The following is a 14,373-nucleotide window of genomic DNA, read 5'->3' on the forward strand; positions in this document are numbered from 1 at the left end:
CTGGCAGTGGCAGACAGGGCACCATGTCCACAAGACAGTCATGGAGCACCTCCTCCTCCCCACTTCCCCCCACAGTAGGGCACCTGAGGGCCATCCATGGACCCCAGGCCCGCAGGGCAACCCCAAGACCATGCACACTACAGACAGTTTCAAGCAACAGTTTTTGTATTCCCCCACCAACAACAGACTCCCTCCCACCCTCCTTCCCCCAAAACAGACCCTGCCCCTAACCCTAGTACCCACCAGCAATAAAGCACCCTCTTCCCAGTGCAACTATGTACCGTGTGGCCCTCCTGGAGAGGGAACAGTGGGGTGAAGGCACCTATGGGGAGCATCCTGGGGAGAGGCACCTGTCACCCTGGCCTCTGGCCACACCACCATAGGTGCGGACATCATGTTGAGGCCAGTGGGCTGGGGGCTTGGCTGGGGGCTAGAGCAGCTGCTGTTTAGGCTGCATAGCCTGCTCCTTCTTCTTTACCATGGGGCTGGGTCCAGCTGGGCCCATATGCAATGCGGGTCCTGCTGTGGGCAGCTCCCACTCAGTGGCAGGTGGTGGCCCAGGAAGGGGACCCAGTCACTGGGGGACCTGACTCAGGAGCAGGGGCAGGGCCTCAGTTCATTGCAGGTGGTGCTACCCCTTGTCCCAAACCCACTGTGGGGCTTTGGCCTGGGCTGTGTGTGGCTGCCAGGGGGTAGGTGGGGCCAAGGGCTGGGCCACAGGTAGTTGCCAGAGGGCAAAAGGCCAGGATCAAGGGCTGGGCCATGCGTGGCAGGTGACCACCAGGGCCAGGATCGTGTCCAGCACCTGATGGTCTTCCTCCATGTCCTGCAGTGCTCAGGCTACCACAGTGGCCTGATGCTCCTGGGTATTCAGTGTCCACTCAGGGAGGGCAATGTGCCTCTCCTCAAGGGCAAGGAGCCTGTCCCCGAAAGTGTGGTCCTCCCAGTCCCTCTCCTGGTCAAGATCCAGTTCTTGGATGTGCCAAGCCCATGAGTCCTCTGCCATGGTGACCAGCTGGTCTAGCAGGAGGGTGTGATCTTGAGTACTCTGCTGGCAGAGGCAGTGCATGCAGAGAGTGCTGGCCAGCAGTGGCAGCATCCTTGGACGTGCATCCCTGGCAGCCACTGGCATTTCTCCCCCACATGAAGGATCTTCAGAGCCAGAAAAGAGAGGGTCTTCATGGAAGTTTTCAACATTTCAGAGATAAAATGCACTGTACTGAGGGTCTATGCACCACCCAGCCTCAGATCAGGGGTTGTGCATGAATAGATACACAGGGACCATGTTAAGTTGGCTGGGTGGGCCCTGCCACGGGCAGCTGCTTGCTGAGCCCTCTGTCCTTGCTTTCTCCATGGGGGCAGGCAGCTCACTTGGCACTTGCTGCAGGCAACCTGCTTTCCTGGTTCACTACCCAGGCCCAGGCCAGAGCAGGCTCCTGCTGGCAGCCACCACGGCAGCTCTAGACCAGCTCCCCTCCTTCCCCTCTTCGAGGCTAGGCAGTTTGGTCCTGTGGTACCAGGTCCACACTGCCCAGGGTTGGGGAGGGGTAAGGAGCTCCTGCCCAACTGGGGTGTGGAGCTGGTGATGCCCCTACCCTTCCCCCAGCAGCACTTTCCCAACAGGCAGCCTGGGCCAGGGACCACATCGTGCATGGCCTGTGCCCCATGCATGCCCCTTCTGAGAGTCCCCCAGGTGCACTATGATGACCTGCATGAGCGCACTGAAAGGTGCCTAACTCATGACAACCTGCTGCTTTTAATGGCCATGGTGCCCTGGGTGCAGGGCTCTGAGTTTTCATAGCACTCCAGGCAAGCCTGTGCTTCTCCGCAATGTTCACTACCACCTGGAAGAGTATCTCTGCCTATGCTATGATTGCCAGACCCCCCCAGCTAAGGAGGAAATTGATGTTGCCATAAATGAGTTTCTCTGCATGTGACAGGGCCCTGGATGCCTAGCTGGGAGGGTACTGGCTGCTTAATAATGTGGACTGCCTCTGACCCCCCTGTGTGTTGTGGAGGGGAACTCCAGGGGTAGAGAGGAACTCGCTCAGGCAGGGTGGAAAGCAAGGGGGAGGGAGAGGGAGGGGAAGAGAAGACCCCCTCCCCCCCACCCCCCACACAGGGCCTCTGGCTCCAAGCTTGTAGCCCTGGGGCAGGCAGGTGAGCTGGCACAGGCAAAGGTGGCCAAAGTGCCCCCTTTCCACCCCTTGGCCTTCCTCCTTCTGTGGAGCTTACCTGATGGGCATGATAGCCAGTCTTAGTCGTCTGACTCAGTCTGTACCAGTGGTGAGGTGGCCTGCAGTGTCTCCAGGAATGGAGGCAAGGTATCTGGCTGCCTGGGCTGTGACTTCTCTGGAGAGGAGCTGGAGCTGACCACAGCCAGCACCATCCCTGGCCCATCCTCCCCACTGGGGCTACATGCCCAGAGTTGGTGAAGTAGGTGTTGATCTGGGCTCCATGAGCTGCCAGATGAGGTCAGGGGTAGGAAGCATGTTGGAACCTGCACATGGTACCCTAAGGGGACTTCCCCTGTAGACCCCAGCTGTGGCTCTGGCCGGCTGCCTGTGCTGGAATAAACATGGCGGCAATGTCCAGGGTTCCTCACAGCCAGGATGTAGTCCAGCTGCTACATAAAGGACATGGCTCTGCAGGCAGCCCCAGACTGTTGGCTGTGGTCTGTGATGGGCCTGCAGGGTTTTGCCCTTTCTGCAGCACTGCCATCCAGACCACTGGTGGCCGTGCTCCCACATGCATATCACCATGGCCTCATATATGTGGAGATTAGACAGCTGCCACAGGCAAACTGCATATGCATCTCAGCATTGGCCTGCATTGCTATGAGGTGGGCAGTCTCTCCTTCTGACTAGTTGAGGCCCCAGGAGAAACTCCCAGCCATGTGTCTCTGGCCCAAACAGGAAGCTGGCTCCCTGCTGGTGGCTGACCAGGACCAGATTTGCTCCCGTTCAGCATCTACATGTGTGCTACTATGCAGTAACTACTGGGCATGTCTACACCTGCGCTGTAATGCGCAGTTGTTACTGATGTTACTGAGCAGTCCTGACACTGTACGAGTCTTTTCCAATGCGCTGGCATCACGGTTTATGCCTGAAGACCCTATGTCACTAGAGCAACAAGCTACGGTGACATAGATCATTGCTATGTTGATGAGCATCTTGTGTTGATGCACCAACTGTACAGTTAATCTACTACCTGTACCAACAGGCAGTAGCCATTTGTACAGTAGACTAATTTACTGTAAAGTAAATGCTGCACACATGAAGATGGTGATGCTTTACTGCACAGATTAGTTTATTGAACAGTACAGTGTCTCACATAGAGATGTTCCCAGGTTACCTGATCTGCTATTCTGGATTTTATGTGAGGAAACCACCCAGAATTTCTCTTGGTGGCTCTGACTGGGCTGTGAATGAAAGATACTCAATGGGGTTTGTGCCCTTGGGTTCTGGTAATCAAGTGTTTGCTAGAACTGACTGAAGATTGCAGTTCTATTCTGCATGCTCTCATCTGGAGCTCTTCCTAGGTAACAAATGCTGCTATTCACACTTGCTGAGTCTACATTGTTTCCATTACAAATGTACTTCAGTGCTTCTGTTAGCCAAGCCTCATGTTTGGTCAGATATCTTTATCCATTCATTTCTTAAACCAGTGACTCTCAACTACAGTGCCATGACACCTTCCATGAGATCTTCTGAAAGGTGCCACAAGGTGTAAGCCGATAAGTAGAGCTGAAGAGGTAAGTACAGGCTCAGGCTCAGATTCAGGCTCCTCTCTGATTGGATGTTGCCCCTCTGCAAGGAGGTAGGCACTGTAGTAAATTTGTTTTTGAAATGGGGTGCTGCTTAATTCACAAAGGTTATGGAGGGGTGCTTTGAGTCCAGCAAGGGGCCCCTCGAGTCAAATGAAGAGTGTCTTGAATGAAACAAGGGGTTCCTCCAATCTAAATATTTGAGAACCACTGTATTAGACATTCTCCTCTCCAGGAGGCAGGAAAAGACGAGTCTAGAAGTGCTGGGGGAATGGTTGAGAAATGTACTGTATGTAAAGCAAAATTAACTTGCCTAGCAACAACTCAGTAGGTGTCTGAAAAGGAGGATGTCTATGGAAATGCTAGAAATTATTTCATATCATAGGGCATTTATCACCCTGTAGTAAGGCAAGGTGAGAACAGCAAGGGTCTACATAGGGAAGAGATGAATTTCACCAAGATTATTGGTCCCAACCACTCAAGAGTCAGCTGGGGTTATTGGGAGCAGCTGCATGGACAGGCACACTTGACTGGGGACAGCAGCAGCTACAGGCAGGTCCTCCTCCATGCACCTGTTCCTGGGTTGGCAGGGAAGATGCAGGAGGACTGGGTAGGGAGGGGAATGCCACCCACTCTCACACCACTACAGCTGCCCTCAGCTGAGTGAAGTTCTCTGTCCACCCACTCCCTGCACCTCCAGCTGGAACAGGACAAGAGCAGGTCCAGCACTCCTCCAGTATCCAGGTCCCAGTGGTGGCAGTGGGCAGGTGTCCCCTTTCTGAGCCCAAAAATGTTAGTAGAGAGGGGGAGGGGGAGACTGAGAGATGAGGAAAAATGGTGAGGAGCATTTAGAAGAAGGAAGTAGTGTGTGGGAAGGTAAAGTGTGGGGGTGGGGGACACTTCTTACTTGCTTTACACATATTTTAAGTGCCTGGCTCCTGCTCCTACAGTGTAGTCCAGATTCCACAGAAGATTCACGTGTCCATGCCTAGGGGGAACTGCAGCAGGTGAGCTGCATTGTGGAAGGAGGCATACAGCCATACCACTGCATGTCCCCTGGATCCACCCATGCCTAGAATTATGTCCAAGCATCCACCTTTTGTAAGATTTCTTTTGAAGTTTCAACTATTGAAAAGTTCCGTTTTCCATGTATTAGATGTGTAAGTTAATTTTTTTTTTAATCTTGATTTTGCAGCTGCTTAGAATGTGCAGCCATTTCAATTCTAAGCCATGTGACTTGCCACCTGACCCTCCAAACATTACTTCATTTAAGAGCAGCGAGTGCATTTCCTTTGAGGATGTGGCACGTTTAGTTTCACTTAAAAAAGGAAATGAGGCAAATGATCACAAAGGTCCTAGGTACAAGCCGTGCAAGTGAGAAATGACTGACTTTAACCAAATTGTGATGTAGTCTAAAGTACCTTCAAAATTTCCTTTCTGCCTAACAGCATCTTTTTGAGGTCCATGCTGTGCATATACTCTTTCTGGCCTTGAGCTTTATTTCTTGTAGCTACCTTTTGTTACTCCTCTTATGGTGAGTCTACACGTAACACTATGTAGCCATAGCAACATGCTACAACACCATAGCATCCGCAGTTGTCTACTCGTGACCAGCAGCTACTTCACTGTAGCAATGAGCTCCCCCAGTACAGTGCACTACTACATTCCTTGACTCTTTCTCTACCCTTTCCTCTACCCTTTTTCACCCTTAGATACTTTCCCACCTTTGTTTTTTTGCATAAAATCCATTTATAGAGGAATGGGGCCACAGGCAGTGGAAGGCCAGGGCTAACGAGGCTTACCCGCCCCCGCCTCCAATGTATGCAGCCGGGTTGCAGGCTCTGAATGGATGCAGCGGTGGTGGAGGGGTGTATGCACAGATGAGCAGCTGGAGCTTGCAGGTGGCTGGGAACTCATCCCAGCCTGTGCCATCCCACACCCAGCAGGTAAATGTGTGGAAGGGGAGGGAGTGCAGGGAGAGGAGGGAAGGGGGGTAGGGGGGCAGATTGAGGCCCCCATGGGGGGAGGGGTGAATAGGGCCCCAGGGTGAGTTGTGGGATGCTCCGTGCCTGGGTGGCTCCTGCCACTGCACATGCTCCCAGGGCAAGCACAGGGGGTATGTGCTGCCCCCGCCCAAATCTGTGCATAGCGGGAAGGCAGCTGCCACTGAGCACTGGGCTCTGTCCCCACTGCCAGTCCCTAGCAGCCATGAAATGCCCTGTGACTCCCACCACCAAGCAGGCGGCACTGACAGCATGCAGGAAGCAAGTGGTGTCATGCAGCTGCCAGGGCACCAGCAGCAGGGGCAGAACCCAGTATGCAGTGGCAGCAGCCTCTGCGCCACACACAGATTGGGGAGGCACATGCCCCCTCTGCCTACCCCAGGAGTCCACGCAGCAGCAGAAGCCCCCTCCCTGTGCCCCTGGACAAGCTGCCCAGATTTCAAACGTCCCACAACCTGGCCCGGCCCTGGGGCTCCATGCACCCCAGCCCCTACTCTGTTTCTACCCCACTCCCTCCCTCACCATGGGGGCCTTGATCTTCCCTCCCACCCCTTCACCACAACAGACTTTGCTAATGAAACTGACTCCATAAATACCAAAAACACTTCATAAAAAAAAGTCTCCTAAATGCATACACAATGATTCCACACAAATATGCCTCTTGCAGGTTGTTGTGCTTAGTATTGGCTCTTACATCATATTGTGCTTTATCTTAGGGTCTGATCTACTCTGAAAATAATTTTTCAGATTTAACAGAATTTCTCCTCATTTACACCATCCAACATCAGAGCAAAAAATGGCAATCAGCGATCCAGACCCACTGCACTGAGCAATGTATAAGAGAATGACACAAAGCAGATATTTAGTTCCAATTTTGGCACATCAACAATTGGAGCAATTATTTTTTAATGTTACCATGGGCAGTCATGATTTTGATGGCATGGATTTTAAATAGATTTTCTGGCCCCATGCATAAATTCTGTAATAAAGAGAAATAAAATCTGCAATGAATAGACTTGGCAGCCTACACAAATTACAAACACACAGGTCTCAAACTGAGTCATGAACAATGATGTCAAAGGTAAAGGAGATATGAATTTGGGGGATTCCCACACTAGCTGTTCCCCAGATATTTTAAATCAGCTATTCATCATTTGAGGCACATACACATCTGTTTGACTTTCCAAATACATACATATTTTAATGCAAAACTTCAATAAGAGAGAGAGAAGTGAAAGCACTTCCTGATAAGATAGAATTAAATAAAAAAAGAATTAAATTAAAAAAATCTTGATTTTGTAGCTGCTTACAGTGTGTAGCCATTAGGGGTATGCGAAGCAAGCCCTATTTGATTTGGATTCAGATTCAGCCCAATCGGAGACTGTAATTTGATTCATTGATTTGGATCACTGTCCCTTATTCAATTTGGCTGAATCCTAATCTCAAGATTCAATGCTGATTCATTGAATCGGTGATTTGGCCATAGACACAGCATTAAATGTTCTTTCTACATACTTTGAGGTACCAGGCTTGGCTCATGAATGCTGCAATGCTGGGGCAGATGAAGCATCCCACAAGAGCGTGCTCCCCTCCACCGCCACCTGTGCCTGGCAGCAAACAAGGAAGTGGATAATTGAAGGAAATGAACCTACTGCTCTCAAATGAAGTAATGTTTGGAGGGTCAGGTGGCAAGTCACATGGTTCTGAATTGAAATGGCTACTAGGGCTGTGCAAAGCTTCAGTCCCTGATTCGATTCAGCAGAGATTTGGCCTGATTCAGTGGCCGAATCTCGGAAGTACTTCCAGTCCACTTCCTGGTCCCTTGTGGGGTGCACCAACAGGTCCCCCCATGCCCCTTCAGCTTCAGCTGCAGCCCAGGAGGCTGTGTCTACATCTGAATCATCAGATCTTTCTGAATCTCTCCAAATCGATTTGGAGGGTTCTGATTTGATTTGGAGAGATTAAAGGGTCCTCTGATTTGATTCAGATTCAGAGATTCAGACACCGAATTGAACTGAATCTCTGCCAAATCGAATCAGGTACTGAAGCTTCACACACCCCTAGTAGCCATTTCAATTCAGAACCATGTGACTTGCCACCTGACCCTCCAAACATTACTTCATTTGAGAGCAGTAAGTTCATTTCCTTCGATTATGTGGGACAGTTTTGTTTCATCTACAACAGTCAATGAGGCAAGTGATCACGAAGGTTCTAGGTACAAGCAGTACAAGTGAGAAATGACTGACTTTAACCAAGTTGTGACGTAACCCCAAGTACCTTCAAAACTTTACTTCTGCTTTACAGCACCTTCTCCAGGTCTTTGCTGTGCATAAACTCTTTCTGGTCTTGATTTCTGTTTTTTATAGCTACCTTTTGTTACTACTCTTTCAGCTATGGTGAAGTAGCTGCTAAAAATAACTGTGCACCGTGTATGTGGCACATTACGGGCTGTTACTGCGCCATGATTTAGTACTTTCAAAAGGAAGTATTAAATCACAGTGCAGCATCAACATCACCATAGTGAAATGTGTAGACACACTCTTAGGAACTAACTATTCCACATCACAGCACTACCCATTCCAACTCCATTCACTTCTCCAGTTCCTTACTCTCAAATCATTTTAACTGTGCTTCCTGTATTATTCACTTGCTTGCTTTCTACTCCCTATTTATCCCATGTGTTTACTATTCCTCTACCCACTTTTACACTCTTACATACTTTCCCACATTCATTTTATCATATAAAATCCATTTATAGAAGAATAGGGCCATAACCACTGTAGAAAATCAGCTAATCTATTTCTTTCTTTTCATTAGGCCAATCCCACTCTTTGGGTGTGCCTACATGAGATGTGTTATTGCACAGTAGGCTAATCTACTGCACAGTAGATCATCACTGTCTACAAGTACACACCATTCACTGCACAGCGAATTAGTCTATTGCGCAGGTAGCTGCTACTTGTCAATGCAGGTAGGAAACTAACAGCACAGTAGATAGACTGCAGTGGTACATGTGTAGATGCAGTTGGTCAGCCCCAAAACCAGGGGGCCAAAGGAGACGAGGAACTCCCTCGGTCCTAGCACTGCTCCCTCAGGAGACAGGAGCTGAGTAGTGTGGGATAGGGTAGCTATCTGGCCTTTCCCCTCCCCACCCCATCCAGTTTCTGTCTGGCTCCCCACAGGGGCCAGGAGATGAGCAGTGCAAGGGATGGGGAGCTCTCTGCTTTGCCACCCAGGCAGGGGCTGGCCAGGAGCTGTCCTGCTTCTGCGGTAGCTCTAAGCCTTCCCCTGGCTGGGCAGGAAATCCCTGAGCAGCCTGTGTCTGGCTGGGTGCTGCTACAGAGGTCAGACAATTCCTATCCAACCCCTGGCTGTGTGCAGACACTATGATGGACACAGGGCTTGTCCCCACGTATATGGTACTGGGAGAGCTCTGCAGCGGCACCTCTTGGCCCCGCACATATTGAGACCTCCTCTGTGGTCACTGCCAGCCCTACGTTGGCACCCTGGCAGAGCTCCTCCTGGCTACTGCAGGGGGCCAGTGTAGTGTAGGAGCAGCCCTGTACCAAATTATTCCTTATAGTTTCATAGTTTCTAGGGTCGGAAGGCACTCGAGCAGATCATCGAGTCCAACTCCCTGCAATGGCAGGAAAGAGTACTGGGGTCAAACGACCCCAGCAAGGTGTTCAGCCAGCCTCCTCTTAAAGACCTCCAGGGTAGGAGCCAGCACCACTTCTCTTGGAAGTTGGTTCCAGATCCTAGCCGCCCTGACTGTGAAGTAGCGCTTCCTGATATCTAGCCTAAATCTACCCCCTGCCAGCTTGTGACCGTTATTCCTGGTCACTCCTGGCAGTGCTCAGGGGAACAGAGTTGCTCCCAACAGGAAGCATGTGTAGAAGTGATGTCAGAGATATTATAAATAATAAAGTAAATAATAAATATTCAAAGTGCAGAAATACTTTTTATAATGTCCCCAACATCAATCTCGACTGTGCTGTGAAAAAGTTTTTAAAACATTAACAAATTAATAAAAACAGTGACAAAATAAAAACATTTATTGCTGACTCAGATATTTTCAGCTGTGGAAGTGAAATGCAACATTAATTTCTGGGTCAGCTCTGGCATACCAGAGTATTGGCAGAGCAATGTGTGCATTCATATGTTCTTGGGTTTTTCCCTTGGATGTGCAACAATGTAGGAAATGAGGTTACTCCAAAAAGGGGAAACAGCAATGCATGATGCAAAGCCTGCCTGTAACATGACCAGCATGCATGAGTGGCCTGCAAGCAGAAGTTCTTAGAAGAGGGAGGAGGGGAGCCAGAGGATTAATCTTCAGGCTAATCACACTGCTTGTGGAACTTCTAAGAAAAATGTTGATGCCAATTTTTTCAGGGTTTTTCCAGTCTTTCTTGGTACCCTCATAGTTTTTCCTGCAAGATTCAAACATGAACGCATTGCTGTTGTTTTATGCAATTTCCTACAATATCTTAGGTACTTGAAAGAACAAATTACAGCCCTGTGCTATAAAGCTTAATTTAGAGGTATGATCTAGTATGGTAAATAGCACGTGTAAATGCACCCTGTTTGTTGTCACTCTTTTATACCTCTGGCCTCCATGCAAGCTATAGGTGTGCTCTCCATCTGCCTGGTGATGGCCATCTTAATTGCAGCCTGGACATCTGGCCTGCAGTGCTGTGGTAAGCCAATGCAAGGAGGTGGTGGGGGTCACACCCTCCTTACTAGGTTAGTGAACCTGGCTGTGAAGGTTCTCTTTCCTTTCTTTATTGGGTGCTTCCCAACTTTTCCTAGCAATCCTTCTTGGAACAACATCCCATGGTTGAAGAAGCCAAAGCCCTGTTGGTGATGCATTGATCTGCAGAATGTGTCTGCTCCCATGCAGGTCCTTCTCCTTGACCAGAACAATTGAAAATGCTATTGGACCCCCTGTCTCTCTCACTCTTGCACCCAGAGCCCTGTAGTCACTTTTGATCAGCTCAAGGTCATCCCTGGCAGCATCCTTTGTGCCCACAAGGATAAGCAGCATAGGGTAGTAGGCAGATAAATCATCGCATAGGGGATTACTCAGATAAATCTCAGTAATCCCCTTGTGACATCTTGGATCTGGGCTCTGGGCAAGCATCAGACCTCCCGAAACAACAGATGGATACCTTCGTCCCCCTCAGAATAGTTTCCAATCACCGCCAACTCACTGCTGCCTCTAGGTGGCAGTGACCTTGATCCTCTCATACTTGGGGATGCTTGGCTTGGCCTCTTCTACCGATGGAACATTTTCCTTCTCCTTCACTGCAAGGGCTCCATCTGTTTTCCAGGCAAACTGCTGCAGGTCAAAATGAAGAGTTCTGCCTGCTGCCAGAGGTCACAAGTTTTCAGTTTCCACCTTCTTAGGAGTCCATGTCCTCTTCCTTCTCTAGCACTGCCTCTGGCAGTTCTTCTTGACAGTCCTAGAGGTCTCCTGTAGCATTAACTTTATGAAGTCCTCATAGCAGAGAATGCTTTGGAGCTTTGCCACCTGCTCCTGTAGCTCTCTTGCTTGCTCCCAGAGGGACACCACCAGGAGGCACCACTCACATCACAGGCACTCCCCCACCTGGCTGTCACTGAAAATAACCTGCAAGGCACAGTCTCCACAGTGCCAAACCAGGACCTGGGTGGAAACCTCAACAGTAAGCAGTCCTGCCTGGACAGACACCTGACAGGTACAAGCAGAGGATGAGCTGGAAGTGACAGTGGCTCTGGCATTGTGATGTTCTGCAGCCATTTCTCTGGGTCTCTTAATCAGCTGCCTCTCTCTTCCTGCCCCTCTTTCCAAGCAGACCTTCCCTAGCAAACTCCCCTCTAAACTGGTTCGCTGCTCCTTGGTCCAAAAAGGTTCCCTTTTCCCTGCTAAACTTACAGTGAAGGAAGGTGAGAGCATTTTTGGGCAAAAACCCTAGTGACTCTCCTTTCAGCTCCCGCTCACTCTGAACCCTATTTAAACAAGGGACTTAAATAGTGGTCCAACTGCTGAGTTTGCTGCGTAAACATCTCAATTTACAGCGGCTTCTATACAGCACAATGAAGTGCCATATGGAGATATACAAGGTAGCTGTGATAAAGAAGGCAGCATACCTATATTACCACAATACTTCACTGGGGATAATATATTGGATAATTAGCTCAGGCAGGTAGCCCCATTGACATGGCTATATTTTTTCTAGGTTTTTCTACATGGCACTATATTTTCTTCAGTAGACATACCTAACAGTTGGGCAAAATTCTTAGCTGTTATGCATAGGTGATTCCAAAGTCTATCCTAGACTCTAAGAGAAGGGTGCTCAACCCCCAGCCCACAGAGCATGTAATTCATCCCATGGGTCTTCCAATGGGTCTGGAAATGTGGCAGCTGGGGAGTGGTGGCAATTTACACTGCCATGCAGGGGTGACTAGTGCCTCCTGAGTCTGAGGGGCACAATTTGTGGGCAGGCCTGGGGTTGGCCAAAAGCCCCATATCCACTCCTACACTTCTGTGGTGTGGCTTAGTGCCCACCCCAACCCGCCACCAGCCCATGTGGCAAAAAAACTGCCCCATCCTGAGCAGTGCAGAGTCAGGGGCCAATCTCAGGGGGGGCACATGACCCCCCATGCCCTCTCCTACCAGTCGCCTGTGCTGCCACAGCTTCCCCACTGCCATATTTCCAGGACTCCATGGGGCTGGATTGGACCCTGGCTGGGCTAGCCCTGTGTGCAGGGATTGGGCCCTGTTTTCATGCAACTGGATCAAGCTGCACCCAATGCAACTACACAGAAACTTCCAGGCCAGGTAGAGTTGTATGGGAGCAGGTTCTGGGCAGTCTGTCTCTGTGAGGCTGTTTTGGCCCAGCCTTTTCCACATGGCTACATTGGGTCCAGCCAGGCCATAACCACATGGGGGACATTGGGCCCTTGCTGGGCCAACTCCACTTAATGGATCAAACCTCAGACTGGATCCGGCTCATGGATGGACCTGTTACTGCTTATTTTACTCACAGGCTGAAAAGCTGGGGCACCACTGCTCTAAGATAATGCAGAGATGCCCATGTTAGCTTAAACTCAACCAGCTCCAATGTGAAAAGGAATCCAGCAATTACATCATAGAAGTCTGCTATTGTTAATTTAATATGTCAGGATAAGTTAGTCCCTGTGGAACCCTATTCCAAAGCAACACTGCTTCCAGGACCCATACTAACTCAGAGAGAGCTGCCTGTACTTCATTGCAGAATGCAGGGTACTAAGATAGTTTTAACATATCTGCAATTTAGATTTGATAGAGGAGTAAAAGACAGGATGGATTACGATGCTTCTTGGAAATGGTTAGAAAATAGGGTGTTAACCTCCTGGGAATATTTCAAATAAGGAGAACCAGGAAAAATCAAAATGCTGTGTCTGAAAACCAAAATAATTCCACTAAGTAGGACCTCTGAGTGTTGTAACCAAGGTGCTTCGTTCTCCCTTTCTCTTCTATAAGCCTGGCCTGTCTGTATCTTCAGGGATGCAACAATGTCTTCCTTAATTTGGGGAGATTTCTATATGCCTCTGGTATTTGAGCCCCTTGAAATTGTGATCCCAAACTTTTCCCTATAGCCATAGGGGCTAAGAAAGTATGTAAAAAACCCAGCTTGTCAAGATTCCACAACCTCATTTTTCCTTCTAGCTCCAAAGGTGAAATCCTGTGCCCACTGATCAAGACTTCTGATAACATAGCAAAGGCTGCTGCAGCAAATGCACTCCACTGCATATGGAAATATGCCCTATCCTGTATGCACCTAGACAGGCAGCATAAGCCAAAGTAGATTGATTCTAAAACCTGGCAAAAAAAAATAATGCTTGTACAATTCTCATTTTAACAAGTAGTACAATGCTTTTAGAGTTGGTTTGTTGGGTTTAAATGCTAATGTATGAGTGATTCTATGGAACAAGATTCTAGTAAGTGATAAAGACTCTACCCCTAACTATAGTAAAGTGCACCCATTTCTTTTCTCACTTGTATTCCATAAAAGCTCCAGCCACTTACCCTTACATGTAAAGGGACAATGAACATGTATACATACAACAGATCAGTATCTGATCCAGCACATTCTTTCCCCTTTACCTTTATAAAAGCAACAATTTCTGTCATGCACAGGAGATAAGATTTCTTGTAATTGAATTAATCCATCAGAGGAAAAAAATCCACTCTCTGAATTGTATTCTTGTCTGTTGTTAATATCTAGGACTAATGCAAATGAAATACATGAATGAGAGAAAAAAAGATAATTATCGTATTATTTTCCTCAATATGTTATTTTGGGCATGTAAAATTAATGATAATCTTGCTTTTCATCTCTTTCAGTCTTTTCTCTGTACATATCCTTAATGTAACACTTCCAAAATGTTGGAGTCTCTTGGGCACCCTCGTGGTTAGCAAAAAATCCAGACATACCAAAATAATTACATACTCCATTGACAGAGTATTAAATCCTGACCCCAAAGAAATCAGGGTAAGCTTTGCTACTGATTTCAGTGGATCCACTCTTTTGCTCCTGGCATTTAAGAAGGCAACATAAACACTTTGCACAAAAAGAAACA

This window comes from Crocodylus porosus, unplaced genomic scaffold, assembly GCF_001723895.1.
Source record: "Crocodylus porosus isolate Cpor-Errol unplaced genomic scaffold, CroPor_comp1, whole genome shotgun sequence".
Lineage (NCBI taxonomy): Eukaryota > Metazoa > Chordata > Crocodylia > Crocodylidae > Crocodylus > Crocodylus porosus.